Source organism: Carassius gibelio, chromosome A18, assembly GCF_023724105.1.
Source record: "Carassius gibelio isolate Cgi1373 ecotype wild population from Czech Republic chromosome A18, carGib1.2-hapl.c, whole genome shotgun sequence".
NCBI lineage: Eukaryota > Metazoa > Chordata > Actinopteri > Cypriniformes > Cyprinidae > Carassius > Carassius gibelio.
The window spans coordinates 16,237,465-16,253,074 of NC_068388.1; the positions used below are offsets into that span (position 1 = coordinate 16,237,465).

At 38.7% G+C, this 15,610-nt stretch overlaps 1 pseudogene; it reads right to left on the reverse strand.

The window, feature by feature from the left end:
- Nucleotides 1–13,628: 13,628 nt before the first annotated feature.
- On the reverse strand, nt 13,629–14,589 carry LOC127934125 (extracellular calcium-sensing receptor-like; annotated as a pseudogene).
- Between the last annotated feature and the right edge of the window lie 1,021 nt (nt 14,590–15,610).

Here is a 15,610-nt window from a genome sequence, read left to right on the forward strand (position 1 = left end):
TATGTTCCTCCAGTTGACATCATCATATAAACTGCCAATGATATACAGATGCATCACAATAAATTATAATGTCATGGAAAAGTAGATTTATTTCAGTAATCCAACTCAAATTGTGAAAACTGTGTATTAAATAAATTCAATACACACAGACTGAAGTAGTTTAAGTCTTTGGTTCTTAAATTTGTGATGATTTTGGCTCACATTTAACAAAAACCCACCAATTCACTCTTTCACAAATTAGAATACTTCGTAAGACCGATGTAAACAATTACAACAATAAGTACATTGCTGGCCTTCTGGTAAGTATGTTATTTTACTCAGTACTGGGTAGGGGATCATTTTGCTGTAATTACTGCCTTAATTCCGCATGGCATTGAGGTGATCAGTTTGTGGCACTGCTGAGGTGGTATGGAAGCCCAAGTTTCTTTGACAGTGGCCTTCAGCTCATCTGAATTTTTGGTCTCGTTTCTCATTCTGCTCTTTCCAATACCCCATAGATTCTCTGTGGGGCTCAGGTCTGGTGAGTTTGCTGGCCAGTCAATCACACCAACACCATGGCCATTTAACCAACATTTGCTGCTTTTGGCAGTGTGGACCGGTCCCAAAAATGAAATTAGCATCTTCAAAAAGCTGGTAAGTAGAAAGAATCATGAAGTACTCCAGAATTTCTTGATAAATGGGGTGCAGTGGCTTTGGTTTCCAAAAAAAAAAGAAAAAAAAAAAAAAAAAATACCAGCAGATGACATTGCACCTCAAATCATCACAGACTGTGGAAAACTTAAAACTGGACTTCAATAAACGTGGGCTATAAGCTTCTCCACCCTTCCTCCAGACTCTAGGACCTTGGTAACCAAATTAAATACAAAACATGCTCTCATCTGAAAAGAGGATTTTGGACCAATGGCCAACAGTCCAGTTCTTCTTCTCCTTAAGAAGCCTTTGACACTGTCTGTGGTTCAGGAAATTCCTTGACATGTCTGTGTGTGGTGGCTCTTGATGCCTCAACCGCAGCCTCAGTCCATTCCTTGTGAACTTCAATCAAATTCTTGAATTGATTTTGCTTGACAATCCTGATAAGGCTGCGGTTCTCTCGTTGGTTGTGCATCTTTTTCTTCTACACTTTTTCCTTCCACTCAAAGTTCTGTTAACATGCTTGGATAAAGCACTCTGTGAACAGCTTGTTTGGCAATTCATTTTTGTGGCTTACCCTCCTTGTGAAGGGTGTTAATGATTGTCTTCTGAAGAACTGTCAGATCAACAGTCTTCCCCATGATTATGTAGCCTAGTGAAATAAATTGAGAGACCATTTTGAAAGCTCAGGAAACCTTTGCTGGTGTTTTGAGTTGATTAGATGATTGGCATGTCACCATATTCTAATTTGTTTAAATCTGCCAATCACAACACATTAGTTAACTAGCCAATCAGAGCACATTTTTCTTTTCAGAATGACGATATATATATATATATATATATATATACACAAATGTGTGCATTTTAGAAAGGCGGGACATAGAGTAGTGTAAAGGAGGCCAGCGAGTAGGTGCTATGCAGGTAAATGCCCTCACTCCCCTGATCTCAAGAAGCTAGGGGCTACAGTCTTTAGCCTCCTTGTTAGTGTGCCCTCTTCCCATGCTGAAGTCCTGGGTTTGAGACCCACTTGAAGCAAGGACGAGGTGTGGTGTAACAGACCCGGGAGATAGGGGTTACAGTAGCAGCAATAATGTACGGTTTGTGAACACATTGCATTACACCAAATACACAAAATAATGTTCTTTTTAGCAACATCATATGACCCCTTTAAAATTAACAAATTTGACATGCCCACTCACCTCACCCCAGAACTGCTTTGGTTATTATATATTTAATTGATAAGGTAGTGCATGATGTAGCCTATAGAATGCAGTTGCATGCCCCCAAAATTCAAGATATTGGGGCAAAATGTGGACTGTGGTTGAAACACGAGCCGAATCAAAAGCAAGATAAACAACCAACCAACTCTTTCACAGAACAGCTTTCAAAATTAACACCACTAGAACAATTATTGACAATTTCAATTCGGAGAAGGGATTTTCAAATTTGGGGCAAGTAATCAAGATGCAACGCCGGCCAGCACATGTAAACCTATGAGAGTAATAAACAAGATCCTTGGATTGACTTCTCCACACCTAACAGAACCAGAGTGAAATTCTTAAGGGGACCTGTTAACCTCTGGTCCCACAGAACATCTTTTGTCAGAGAATGGCACAGAAACTGTCTTTTCTAGATATAGATGGACCAAAATGAACTCAAAATGACTTAAATTAATATCAGTCCATCGCTTAACTCCATATTCATTTATATGTAAACCACACATTTGACTATGATCTTTATAATCACTTATTGTGTGTGTATTTTAATAAATATGGGATAGCTTAAGGATTCATATTCATGTTTAGTATGTTTGTGCTTCAATCTGCTTGCTTGAAATGTTTCTGACCATCAGTTATTTGTCAAGTGTATCATATTCTTGCAATATATTTTCCGGACTATAAGTCACACTTTTTTTCATAGTTTGGCTGGTCCTGCGACTTATAGTCGGGTGCGACTTATTTCTCAAATTTAATTTGACATGAACCAAGAGAAATGAACTAAGAGAAAACATTACTGTCTACAGCCGCGAGAGGGCGCTCTATGCTGCTCAGTGCTCCTGTAGTCTACACTGAGCAGCATAGAGCGTCCTCTCGTGGCTGTAGACGGTAATGTTTTCTCTTAGTTCTTGGTTCTAAATGAATGCGACTTATAGTCCAGTGCGACTTATATGTTTTTTTTTTCCTCGTCATGACGTATTTTTGGACTGATGCGACTTACACTCAGGTGCGACTTATAGTCCGAAAAATACGGTAGTAGACCTACATTTTTTTTTCTTCTTTTTTTCACTACAGGCAGACCATCTGTTGCAGACATTTGAATCAAAATAGCTTTCAACGGACCCAATTGCCACCCAAAGTTGCCTCACATTCACCCATGCACTCACTCACTCATACACCGACTGCGGTGTCAGTCATTCAAGGCGCCATCCAGCTTGTCGGGAGCAGCTGGGGTTAGGTGTCTTGCTCAAGGACACCTCAACATTTGGTCAGGTGTAGCCGGGGATTGAAGTACCAACCTTCCGGTTTGTAGACAACCTACATGAGCCACTGCTGCCCATGTTCAAAATGTTCAGGTAGTTTTTATAATTTTTCATATATTCAGCCATTTTAATTTAGTAAATATTGTTTGCGCCACATCCTTTTTATAACATCTGATCAGGTTAATGTGGGACCTTTCCTAATAATTTTTTACCTGGTCTTAGCAGGATAACATAACATTGTGTAATGAAAATACATATTAGTAAACTATAACTATAGCTATAGCTAAAATTGCAAATATCTTGACTGCTACTGTAAATTTTCTAGGTGTGCTTAGGTAAGCTGGGATAAAGGCAATCCAGACAGCACAAAATATGAGCATGCTGAATGTGATGAATTTGGCTTCATTAAAGTTATCAAGCAGCTTCCAAACTAGAAAATCCAAGATAACCAAGCACAGCCCAGAAACTTACAGCTGAGCTTAATCTGCATTCTAGGATGGTCTTTTCTCTGTTTTAGCTCATATTCATGTATGGGGAAGGTGTGGATATCGTTAAGATGAGGACCTGTTCAAGAGTAAAGCCAACAACACTGATTCTCTGTTGAAGAGGTCCAAATCATTCGATTACATTTATTCCTGGAAGTGTAGATTTACAAGCTATTAACACCACTATTGTTTTTCCTAAAACACAAGAGATACAGATGACAAAAGTGATCCGAAATGCTGGGTGCTGCAACACATGGAACCTCTCAGTGGGTCGACCAATGAAAGTAAATGAAAAGAGGAAACACAGAGTCAATGAGAGGAGCAGCAGGAAGCTCAGCTCTGAGTTGTTGGCTTTGACTATCGGTGTCGTTTTAGTGAAAAAAAAAGTATATATATATATATATATATACAGTACAGACCAAATGTTTGGACACACCTTCTCATTCAAAGAGTTTTCTTTATTTTCATGATTATGAAAATTGTAGAGTCACACTGAAGGCATCAAGGGCTATTTGACCAAGAAGGAGAGTGATGGGGTGCTGCGCCAGATGACCTGGCCTCCACAGTCACCAGACCTGAACCCAATCGAGATTGGTTTAGGGGTGAGCTGGACCGCAGACTGAAGGCAAAAGGGCCAACAAGTGCTAAGCATCTCTCAGGGAACTCCTTCAGGACTGCTGGAAGACCATTTCAGGTGACTACCTCTTGAAGCTCATCAAGAGAATGCCAAGAGGGTGCAAAGCAGTAATCAAAGCAAAAGGTGGCTACTTCGAAGAACCTAGAATATGACATATTCAGTATATTTTCAGTTGTTTCACATGTTTTTGTTATGTATATAATTCCATATATATCTTATTGATAAGAATGGTATGGACACAGATGTTGCTGCTGCCAGCAGTGTTCATTAAAAGTCTGCGGTTACGTTGAGTCTTTTGAGAATAGACAAGGCTTTACGAGCTAATCAAAGCAAATGATTGTGGTTACATACAGCTTCCTTAACTCTGTTTTAAAGGTTTGAGAGCTATGAGTGATGAAATACCAAAATAAAACAATAAACTGTCTTGGCTGTCTATAGGCGGAAATTAATCTGCACGCAAAATTGGCAATCGCATTGAACCTTTAGACAAGAGAAAAGGCTTCAGTAGTTAACCAAAGCTAATGACTGTTGTTACATACATCTTCCTAAACTCTATTTTAAAGGTTTGTGAGCTATACATGATGCAATACAAAAAAACAATGCACTGATTAAGTTGTCTTATAGGCGGTCATTTGCCTAATCTGCTCGCCAATTTACCTTCGAGGCTCACAGGCTTCCTTATGCACCGAAGCATGTATGTAACCTAACTATTTTCACTCGTTATTGTATCCAAAGAGGCTTACTTGGCGCCAGTACACAGCCTTTTTTTCTCCCATAAATAAAAACCTTGCTACTTTGGGTGTTTTACATGCCAAGAGATGCAAAGTCTATACAGTAAGTAGGCCTATCAGTTGAACTTAATCATTAAAATAATAATAAAAACAATTTAATGGTGGTATCCAAAACATCCAATTTAATTCAAGTATTATATTAGATACATTTTAAAACTTCAATGCACATGCATAATAAGCCTAGTATTAAGTAGATATTTGAAATACATTAATAACTGATATCATAGTGTAACACAGATAACATTGTCATCATATTGACTGTGTTAATACTGCATCCTATATTAAAAGGTTAGTTCACCCAAAAAGGAAAATTATGTAATTTATGACTCATATACCCTCATGTCGTTCCAAACCCGTAAGACCCCCGTTCATCTTCGGAACACAGTTTAAGATAACGAGTCAATCTTTCATTCGTTATCTGGCTTGGCTTGGTGTTCATCTTCAGTTCTCTCTTCACAGCAGTTCAGTCAGTGTACTGTTTGAGTAAATTAATTACTCCAGGATATTGGTTTGTTTTAACTCGGAGGGAGTGTTAACCACATTGAAAAAGTTAACAGCTTAAGTCATTTGTGGATTAATGCTTATTGGAGACGCGAACCATTTCAAACAATTCAGTTTGATTTGGTGAACTGGTTCAAGAAGATCCAGTTACATTGAGTGATTCGTTTGCGAACCAGATATCACTATATTGCAATGAACGCGCAAAGAACAGACCCACAAGAGCAGACAATGCTGAATAAAGTCATAGTTTTTGTTATTTTTGGACCTAAATTTATTTTCGATGCTTCAGCAAATTCTAACTGACCCTCTGATGTCACATGGACTACTTTGAAGATGTTTTTATTACCTTTCTGGACATGGACAGTATACCGTACACACACTTTCAATGGAGGGACAGAAAGCTCTCGGACTAAATCTAAAATACTGTGTTCCGAAGATGAACGGAGGTCTTACGGGCTCTTACGGGGTTGGAACGACATTAGGGTGAGTCATTAATTACATAATTTTCCTTTTTGGGTGAACTATCCCTTTAAGCTAGTGAAGCAAATTGTCTTAAAATCTGTTAAGTCTTTTGGGATGACTTCCTTCAGGTCTTGGAGGTGTTTGGATTTCAGCTCTTTGATCTTCAGGTGGTCTGAATAGAGGCCGCATCTGACACAGACAAGGTTGCTGCAAAAAAAAAAAAAATTAATGAAAGTCAAATGATCATTTCCCTAAATTATACAGCATGTTTACGTATGATAACGAGGCAAGAAGCCAGCTAGCTTGCTTAAAGTGATAAACAACATGGCAAAGGCAGCTACTTGTTGAACATGATTGCATGCCTTGACATTGTAAGATACAATCCTGTTTTATCTGCAATGCACAAGGTTTAGTCTGCATTGCAGTGGATTGTCTTGCGCTAAGTTCAGATCGGCATACGAGCGCCAGAAATAGCGGTGGTCAAGAATTTTTTTAAGCTATCTCACCAAACATGACAAAAAAACAATGCATAGTGGCTAACTTGGTCAACAGCATGCTATTTTTGTGCATTTAATTCATTATCCTCGTCAGAAACAAAAACATGGAAGATTTCAGTCAACAAGATAGCTACCGTCCAATGCTAGACCTAGCAGAAAGAAAAATCTAGCATCCTCAGAAACAATACATGACACCTCAGCACTACCATTACTTCAAGATAAAACTGTTATATATAATAAACATAAACTATTATTATATCATTCATATAACTGAACCATGAATAAACATTGTTTTGAGGATATTTACCTCAGAGGACGTGCTGCTCGACGAGGATTTGTTGCGATTCTCATCTTGATTATGCTGCGAAGCTCCGGCGGTGTGAAGAAGAGGTTGAAGTGTCCAGACAGTTGAAGTGTCCAATGTAGTTACGAGATCTGCTCTCAAACTATTTTTAAGACTTTAGATTGGTTAATAATTTGTCAAATTAACATACCCACGTGGGGACTGACCAAAAGCATGGATTTGTGAAAAATATGAAATTTACAAAATGTGGACATAGGAGTTCCCCCCGACAGTGATATATATACAATACAGACCAAAAGTTTGGACACACCTTCTCATTCAAAGAGCTTTCTTTATTTTCATGACTTTGAAAATTGTAGATTCACACTGAAGGCATCAAAACTATGAATTAACAGATGTGGAATTATATATGGAATTACATACATAACAAAAAAATGTGAAACAACTGAAAATATGTCATATTCTAGGTTCTTCAAAGTAGCCACCTTTTGCTTTGATTACTGCTTTGCACACTCTTGGCATTCTCTTGATGAGCTTCAAGAGGTAGTCACCTGATATGGTCTTACAACAGTCTTCTTAGTCCCCGAGAGATGCTTAGCACTTGTTGGCCCTTTTGCCTTCTGTCTGCAGTCCAGCTCACCCCTAAACCATCTCAATTGGGTTCAGGTTCGGTGACTGTGGAGGCCAGGTCATCAGGCGCAGCACCCCATCACTCTCCTTCTTGGTCAAATAGCCCTTGATGCCTTCAGTGTGACTCTACAATTTTCATATTCATGAAAATAAAGAAAACTCTTTGAATGAGAAGGTGTGTCCAAACTTTTGGTCTGTACTATATATACAGAGCTGGGTAGATTACTTATGAATTGTAATCAGTTACTGATTACAGATTACATGAAAAAAATTGTAATCAGTAATATAATCTCTTAGATTAACATTTTTGGTAACGTAATCTGATTAATTTTGGATTACATTTAGATTACATTTGAGCTAACCCTTATTTGATATCACATATATTCAGTTAGCCTAATCTTGTACTTATATATATAAATATATTTAAATATATAAAATATTCAGCAAAAAAGCCACAATATCTTATTTGTCAAGTGCAATATATGGACAGTTAATACTTAGAAAATACTAACACTAATTTACCTTGCTGTTAGAGTTTGCTAGTAACACTGGGAAAAAAAATCACATCTTATGATTTTAAAGCATATTTACTTATAATTAAGTACATTTTGAAAACCAATATTGAGAAACATGAAATTCACAGCAATATCACTACTAGGTAAAATATTTAATCTAAAAAAGAGATTAAACCCAAGATGGCCGCTAAACCAGCGCCACAGCACAAGTTGGCCGCCAGCCCAGCGCCTCAGCACAAGATGGCTGCCAGCCCAGCGCCACAGCACAAGATGGCCACCAGCCCAGCGCCACAGCCCAAGATGGCCGTCAGTCTAGCGCCACAGCACAAAATGGCCGTCAGTCCGGCGCCACAGCACAAGATGGCCGCTAACCCAGGGCCAATGCCCAAATTGGCCACCGGTCCAGCGCCACAGCCCAAGATGGCCGCCAGCCTAGCGCCACAGCCCAAGATGGCCGACTCAACGTCTGAGGCGCCAGGGCCACCGACTCGCCATCGTAGAGGGCGGAGGGCGAGGATACAGACTTCTACCGTTTCTCAAAGCCTGGGGGACGTTCCCGAGGCAGTGCCCGAGGCCGTTCCCGATGCAGTTCCCGAGGCGGTGCCCGATGCTGTTCCAGAGGCCGAGGCAGTGCCCGATGCTGTTCCGGAGGCCGAGGCGGTGCCCGATGCTGTTCCGAAGGCCGAGGCGGTGCCCAATGCTGTTCCGAAGGCCGAGGCGGTGCCCGATGTCGAGGCAGTGCCCGTTGCTGTTCCAGAGGCCGAGGCGGTGCCCGATCCTGTTCCGGAGGCCGAGGTGGTGCCCGATGGCGAAGCAGTGCCCGTTGCTGTTCCAGAGGCCGAGGCGGTGCCCGATCCTGTTCCGGAGGCCGAGGCGGTGCCCGAGGCTGTTCCCAATGCAGTTACTGAGGCGGTGCCCGAGGCTGTTCCAGAGGCCGAGGCGGTATATGTCTCTTCCACTAGAAGTCCTCCTTTCTCACGGTGTCTGTCACCAGATCACTTCCTGTTCCCTTATTTGGTCACCTTCCTCCTTGTTGTGTAATTGATTGTTTCCCCACCTGTCTCCTGTTTCCTCATTATCCTTCTGTGTATAAATACCCAGTCTGTCTTAGTCTGTGTTACGGAGTCCTTGTTTAATGTTACGTATTATTCATGTCCGTCAACTCTCGTCTTGCCTTGCTTTGTCTTGCCCTGTGTTCATGTCCTGTTTATGTCTGCTTTGGATTATGTTTGGTTTTGACCTCTGCCTGGACTGTTTCCCCTTTTGGATTTTCCCCCAATAAACGACTTGCCTGCATTTGGTTCTATCACCGTGTTTTCTATAACACTAACGTGACACAAAATATGAAATGTTGGAAAAATGCAATGATATTTTTAAATATGATATTAAACCTCCAGTAGGGGGTGACAAGTCACTGTCTTAATGAGTGAATCACTGATTCAACCGATTAATTCAAACGGCTGATTCATTCAATAAATGAAGGAGGTAATAGTTTTATAAATGGCTCACTGAATCATTGACTCATTTAAAAATGAATCATTTAGCTCGGAGATCCGCGACCGTTCTGCTTTGGCTTTGCTTAGAATTATTATTATTTTTTTAAATGAAGTTAAAATCCACAATGTCTCTTAAATGTAAATCAGTTAATATTACTTGTTTATTTAACTGATGTATAAAATCAATATCACATTTGCAATCGAGCTGAAAGTCGGAAAAACATCACTCCTGGTCGTGTGATGTTGCACATATTATACAGAATATATATATTTTTTTTTTGTATCACAATGTTTGTTTCTTTTTTGTGTGCTGTTCTTATAGTTTTAATTTCTCCGCGAGTCACACAGACTGCACGAGCCTCAACTGACGCGACCTTGATACTATCAATACATTATCTGTTATTAGTCACCGTTTACACTGAAAGTAATAAAATCAGAATCATTCTCTTCACAGTTTCGGTGATGCCCTAGTTATTTTTTGTTATTAAAATTTTGTTCAGGTTACTTGTCCATTCGAACTTGTCCGGAGGCATATGATGCTGCCAGTAGATGTCTGGGAGAAATTGTTCTCCCACTGATAAGAGATCTGTCAAGAGGGTGGTCCTTGGAGATATAGTTATGGAGATATAGTTCTTGGAGTTCTGGATATTCATGTTAGGTCAACTAGTGTGCTCTCTCCCTCAACTTTTTTGCTACCTCTTTTTCTGTCAGTGGGCCCTAATTTAAATTGCAGGAAAAGTGCAAAGTCTAAATTCTAAATAAAACCTAATTTTATAACAAAGACAATTCTTTATGAAATTAAATTATCTTATTTTAATACCATGAGTAAGATCCTAAGCAAAAACATTGGGTCACCACAATACTCCCACATGACACACAATGGCATGGCTGGAGTTAATCTTCAGGACACTTTGCTCATTGAGTGACTACACTATGCCTGTCATTTAAAATAGGGCCCAGTATCTCTTTCTCTCCACATCCCATCCATCTCCCTTTATCATCTCTAATTCATGTTTTGAATGTTCAAATACATGTCTGAAAGCAAACATCAAGGTTCATTATGCATTGTTACTTTTGACCCAATGCAACTTTTATGAGTTTTAACCTAAACATATAATATTTCACCTAATGGTAATAGTCATAGTTATGAAATATTTATGAAGGATATGTTTATGCTGTTTTATCCCATTGTGACAATTGATTCTCTAGAAAATAGTGTATGGTTTTTTCATGATTGAAATAAACATGTTCAAGTTGATGGTTGTGTCATATTTATATATCTCCTCACATCTGTCCATTTCTTTCAACAACACTCACCATAAGTCATTATTTAAGCCTTTAAATTTGCTTTATGTATCAGTGCGCTTTTCGTTTATGTCATTACCAAAACACTATGTCATTACCAGAACAGTATGTCATTACCCCCACATTGCTTAATTTACAGCAAACATACATTTAAAACTGTTTTATGTTCAATCTTGAGGTGCTGCATGAAAAGCCTAATGAAATACTCATCCACCTATTCAAAGAAAAAACATCTAAAATTAATTTTCCAGAAATTAAACAAAAGTGTGCTTTGATGAACACAGAATAACACATTTTGATGGTAAGAACAAGAAAATATATGTAATTCGCTGAATGGAAACATTTTGTTTTTTATACGTATTGTTGAAGGTTAACAATGTTTGCAAGATAAATGAGTTTAAATGATCTCCTTGATACATTCTTTGCATTATGAGACTTTTTGATGTTGTGATGGGAATGACATTTTGCAGTGCCAGTTGGCAAATAGATATAAAATACTCAAATTATATTTAAGCTCAGGCGTGGCCATTATTATATCTTTACATCAAAGCATGTAAACATTGTCTTGACATAATTCTAACAAAATTCAACCAAATTTCATTCATCAACATGTAAGATGGCAAAATAGCCCCCAATTGAAGAATCACCCAGTAACAATGAAGAAATATCAACATTACAAAAATATATTAAAGGACATGAAATTCCCAGCAATAACTTTGGTAGGTCAAAGATTTCCATTGACAGCAAATTAATCCATGGTGGGCAGAGTTTACACTGAATAGTGACATTTTGCCATGTCTTAAAAAAAAAAAAAAATTAAATGATGTCTGAACATCCAGTGATTAAAGGCTGCGTTCCCCTCCATATTCTTCTGAGGGTGATTCTGATCCCCCTCCCCGTCTCCGCGGGAAAAACTCGAAGATTCACGAACGTATATAAGCGGCAGGTTTATTAGGAAAAAATATAAACGTATAAAAAAATAAATAAATTAGGAGAATCAATGATTTGTGAACGACTTCTTACCATTGTGTAAATAATATGTAATCATGTAATCCATAAAAAAGTAACTGTAGTCTGATTACGAGTATTTTAAAAAGTAGTTTACTCTAATTACAAGTACTTGAGTTTTGTAATCTGATTACGTAATCCATTTTACATGTAATCCGTTACCATCCAGTTTAAGCAATTACACAAAAAATAACAGAAAAAAATTTGCCGCCTTTTTAATAACTTATTTTTGCACCGCAGAACGTTTCTCACTGGATGAGTTTCGGCGGACCGATTATACTGAAGCACCAACTAGCGTTCGCATATCACCGCAGCACATGATCGAACCTCAAGTATCACCTCAACGCAAAACAAATAGCAGCTAGCGTGGACTTTACACTTTATGTTGAACTATGTATTATTTTGTTGGTGCAACTGGCAGTTTATGTTAAACTCTTTATTGTTTTAGCCAAGGTTATTGAGAGTTGGACTTAGTATGTTATGGCCTCTGAAGCAACAGAGAGATGTTTTCTAATAGTCAGGGCTTCCAATGTTCTGAATGTAATTGACAGTATTGTGTATTACTTAAAAAACACTTTACAGAAGGTTCCAGCGCCTATAAGCTACCTGAATTTCTGAAATGTACTATTTCTAAATTGTTTCTAAATATGCTATTGCTACACTTAATGGTAAAAATTGCACTGGTCTGCTAGACTTGGTTGAACAAAAATAAACAATATTTTGTTGCTTAAGCTTATGTATTCAGTCATTATTCAATGGTATACTATAAATCCATGTGAAAAAAAAATTACTTCGCACTGTTTTCAGATCAAATATTTATATGCGATTAAAATGCGATTAATTTCTATTAATTCATTACAAAGCCTCTAATTAATTAGATAAATTTTTTTAATCAAGTCCCGGCCCTAATATATATATATATATATATATATATATATATATATATATATATATATATATATACACATACAGGTCCTTCTCATGCATTAAGAGCTGGGGGTGAAAACTTTTGGAATTTGAAGATCAAGGTACATTGTACTTAATTTGTGTACCAGGAAACATACAAGTATCTTCTGTTGCTAACGAAGGATAGAACTAAATGGAAAAAAATTATATTTCAACAAAATAAGACAAATTTGGCCATCTTCATCATGTTCAAAAGTTTTCTTAATGCATTTTGTTTTATTCTGGAGCATCAGTGAATGTTTGAATCTTTTTAAATAGTTGTGTTTGAGTCTCTCAAATGTCCTCAGTGTGAAAAGATGCATCTCAAAATCATAAAGTCACTGCTGGAAAGGGGTCAAATATGCAAAGATGCTGGAAAACTGAAGAATCTGCAGGACCTTAAAGATTTTTCTGAAGAACGCTGCTCAGTTTAACTGTTCAGAACAAACAAGGGACTCATGCACAACCATCACAAAACAGAAAGACAGTCGAGGATCATCACGTAACAGAACACAGTATTAAGAACCAAGGGTTCCCAAACTTTTGAGTGGGGTTATTTTAATAATTTCAGAATTTTTTTTGTCTTGTGGACTAAATGTTAATATCTTTTATGTACAATATCTTACCTTACTCAAGACAGTACTAAATAAAATATAACATGAATTTAGTATGATCTTTCTTATTTTTTGAAAATTACTCATATTTTCACAGATTCTGCAAGGGGTGCCCAAACTTTCGAGCCCCACTGTGTATATATATATATACTAACTGATCATATAGCTTATCATTCACTACTCCTTTATACAAGTGCTTTAAGTTATGTTCTGAGGACAGTTTCATGATCATTTAGATTAAAAACTTGTTAAATGTTTCCATTTGATCCTTTTTCAATGAATTGCAAGAGTTAAAAGACCAATTAAACAAGCATTACCTGATGTTTTACTTATTTCTCCTCTGGAGGGCATGGGATACAATCAAAACAGCAGATGGGCCTTCCTTTCTGTACTGCTTTCCTAGTGCCTAGGGGACAGCTCTCACTACACACAGACACAGGCACCTGCCACACACCAGGGAAATCTCTTGAACAACATCATAAAAATAATATGCTGTTTAATATGTTTTGCATGTTTACACATGTTTGTCTGTGCCATTATGGTGCATTGCTGCATCACATGTGCACTTGGGGATTTTGTTTTGATTGGAAAGTCAATCTGAAAAGAGAGTCTTACAATCCTTAGGCCTCCTCCCCAGATGATGTTGACATTGTTCACAGTAAACTGTTGCCCAAAAGGCTGAATTGCATCATAGTTGCCAATAGTCGCTACTTACATTGTGCCTATTGTGACTTTTTGTAAGTTTACCAGTTCGAATCTTGCAGGGGAGTCAACTTTTCTATCGAAAATACTGTTTCTCCCCCATTCATGGTGAAATTCACAGTCTGCATATAATGTAAAATCTAAAAATAATAATAATAATAATAATAGTAATAATAATCACAATAATCTTTTCTTTGCATCATTTAGTTTACTTTCATATCTACATATATTTAAAGTTAGATATTTATATTTTCTATATAGAATTTATTTGACCTGCTATGGTTGTATTGTAGTAGGTTGAGCACAGGTGACATTAGCAAATGGACATTTTTGATGATTACAATACAATAGATTATGCAGTACATAAGCTGTTGCATACACAGCCTTGTAGACATTATTGGCATATCTCAGATCATACTCATCAGTGAAAGGATGTTTGATATATTTCACGTGCTCTGAGCCATTGCATGCCCTTTGCAATGCATTTGGGCTCAATGAGCATTGAAAAATGCTTTCCCAGAATTCTTTGAGAAACATGCTTTTTGGAAATTGTGAGGGGTTGAGTTTTGTAGAAAAGGGCCTAGTCATTCTTTTCAGAACCTCTTAACAGGCTGGCATGTTGCATTGTACATCGGGATCTGCTGGCGGGACATCAGAAGTCATGTGAAGGTCAATGGTCGGCTGTTTCCGGCTCTACTGAACTTGGGAAGCTCAGTCAGCCTTATCTAAGCTCACCTCCTTCCGCGCTACAGCGAAAAGAAGGCTATTCTTCCGATTACGTGCGTGCATGGGGACACACAACAGGTGCCAGCTTGCCGCATGACGATCTCCACCGCCCCAGGGTCCTGGCCTATCAAATTCGGAGTGATGAAGGACCTTCCAGTGCCCGTCCTCCTGGGAAGAGACTGGCCAGGCTTTGACTGTCTGTTAACCACTGCCACGCAACCTGCCAGCCAAAAAGGGAACCACCGAGCATGGCGTCTGATGAAAAGGTCTCGTCGACACCCCGTCCTCCTAGCCTCAGACAGTGGAATAGATGGTGAGTCCCCTTCCCATAACTCTAACCTATAATATGATGTCTTCCATCAGGTAATGAGATTGGGCTTGTTCAGCATGAAGATGACCTGCTTAAGCATTGCTGGATGCAGGTGCGTTCTATGGAGGGAAAGTGGACTCAGACCCCATCCTCTCCCACACTTTATTCTTGAGAACTGCCTGCTACACTGTGTTGCCCAGCAAAGGGGGAAGGAAAAATGGATTTTGGTGATGCCCCGCTCGAAAACCGAAACCAACACGGAAACCGTAGTTGTTGACGTGAACCCCCACCTGTCAGCTGCCCAGAAAACCGAGCAACAACACCTGATCGGTCAGAAGACCCAGGTACTCCATCATGACATCAGAACACCCCCAAGTATGGTGACCCATACTCAGAATTTGTGTTCTGCATTTAACCCATCCGAAATGCACACACACAGAGCAGTGAACACACACACACACACTGTGAGCACACACCCAGAGCAGTGGGCAGCCATTTATGCTGCGGCGCCCGGGGAGCAGTTGGGAGTTCGATGCCTTGCTCAAGGGCACCTAAGTCGTGGTATTGAAGGTG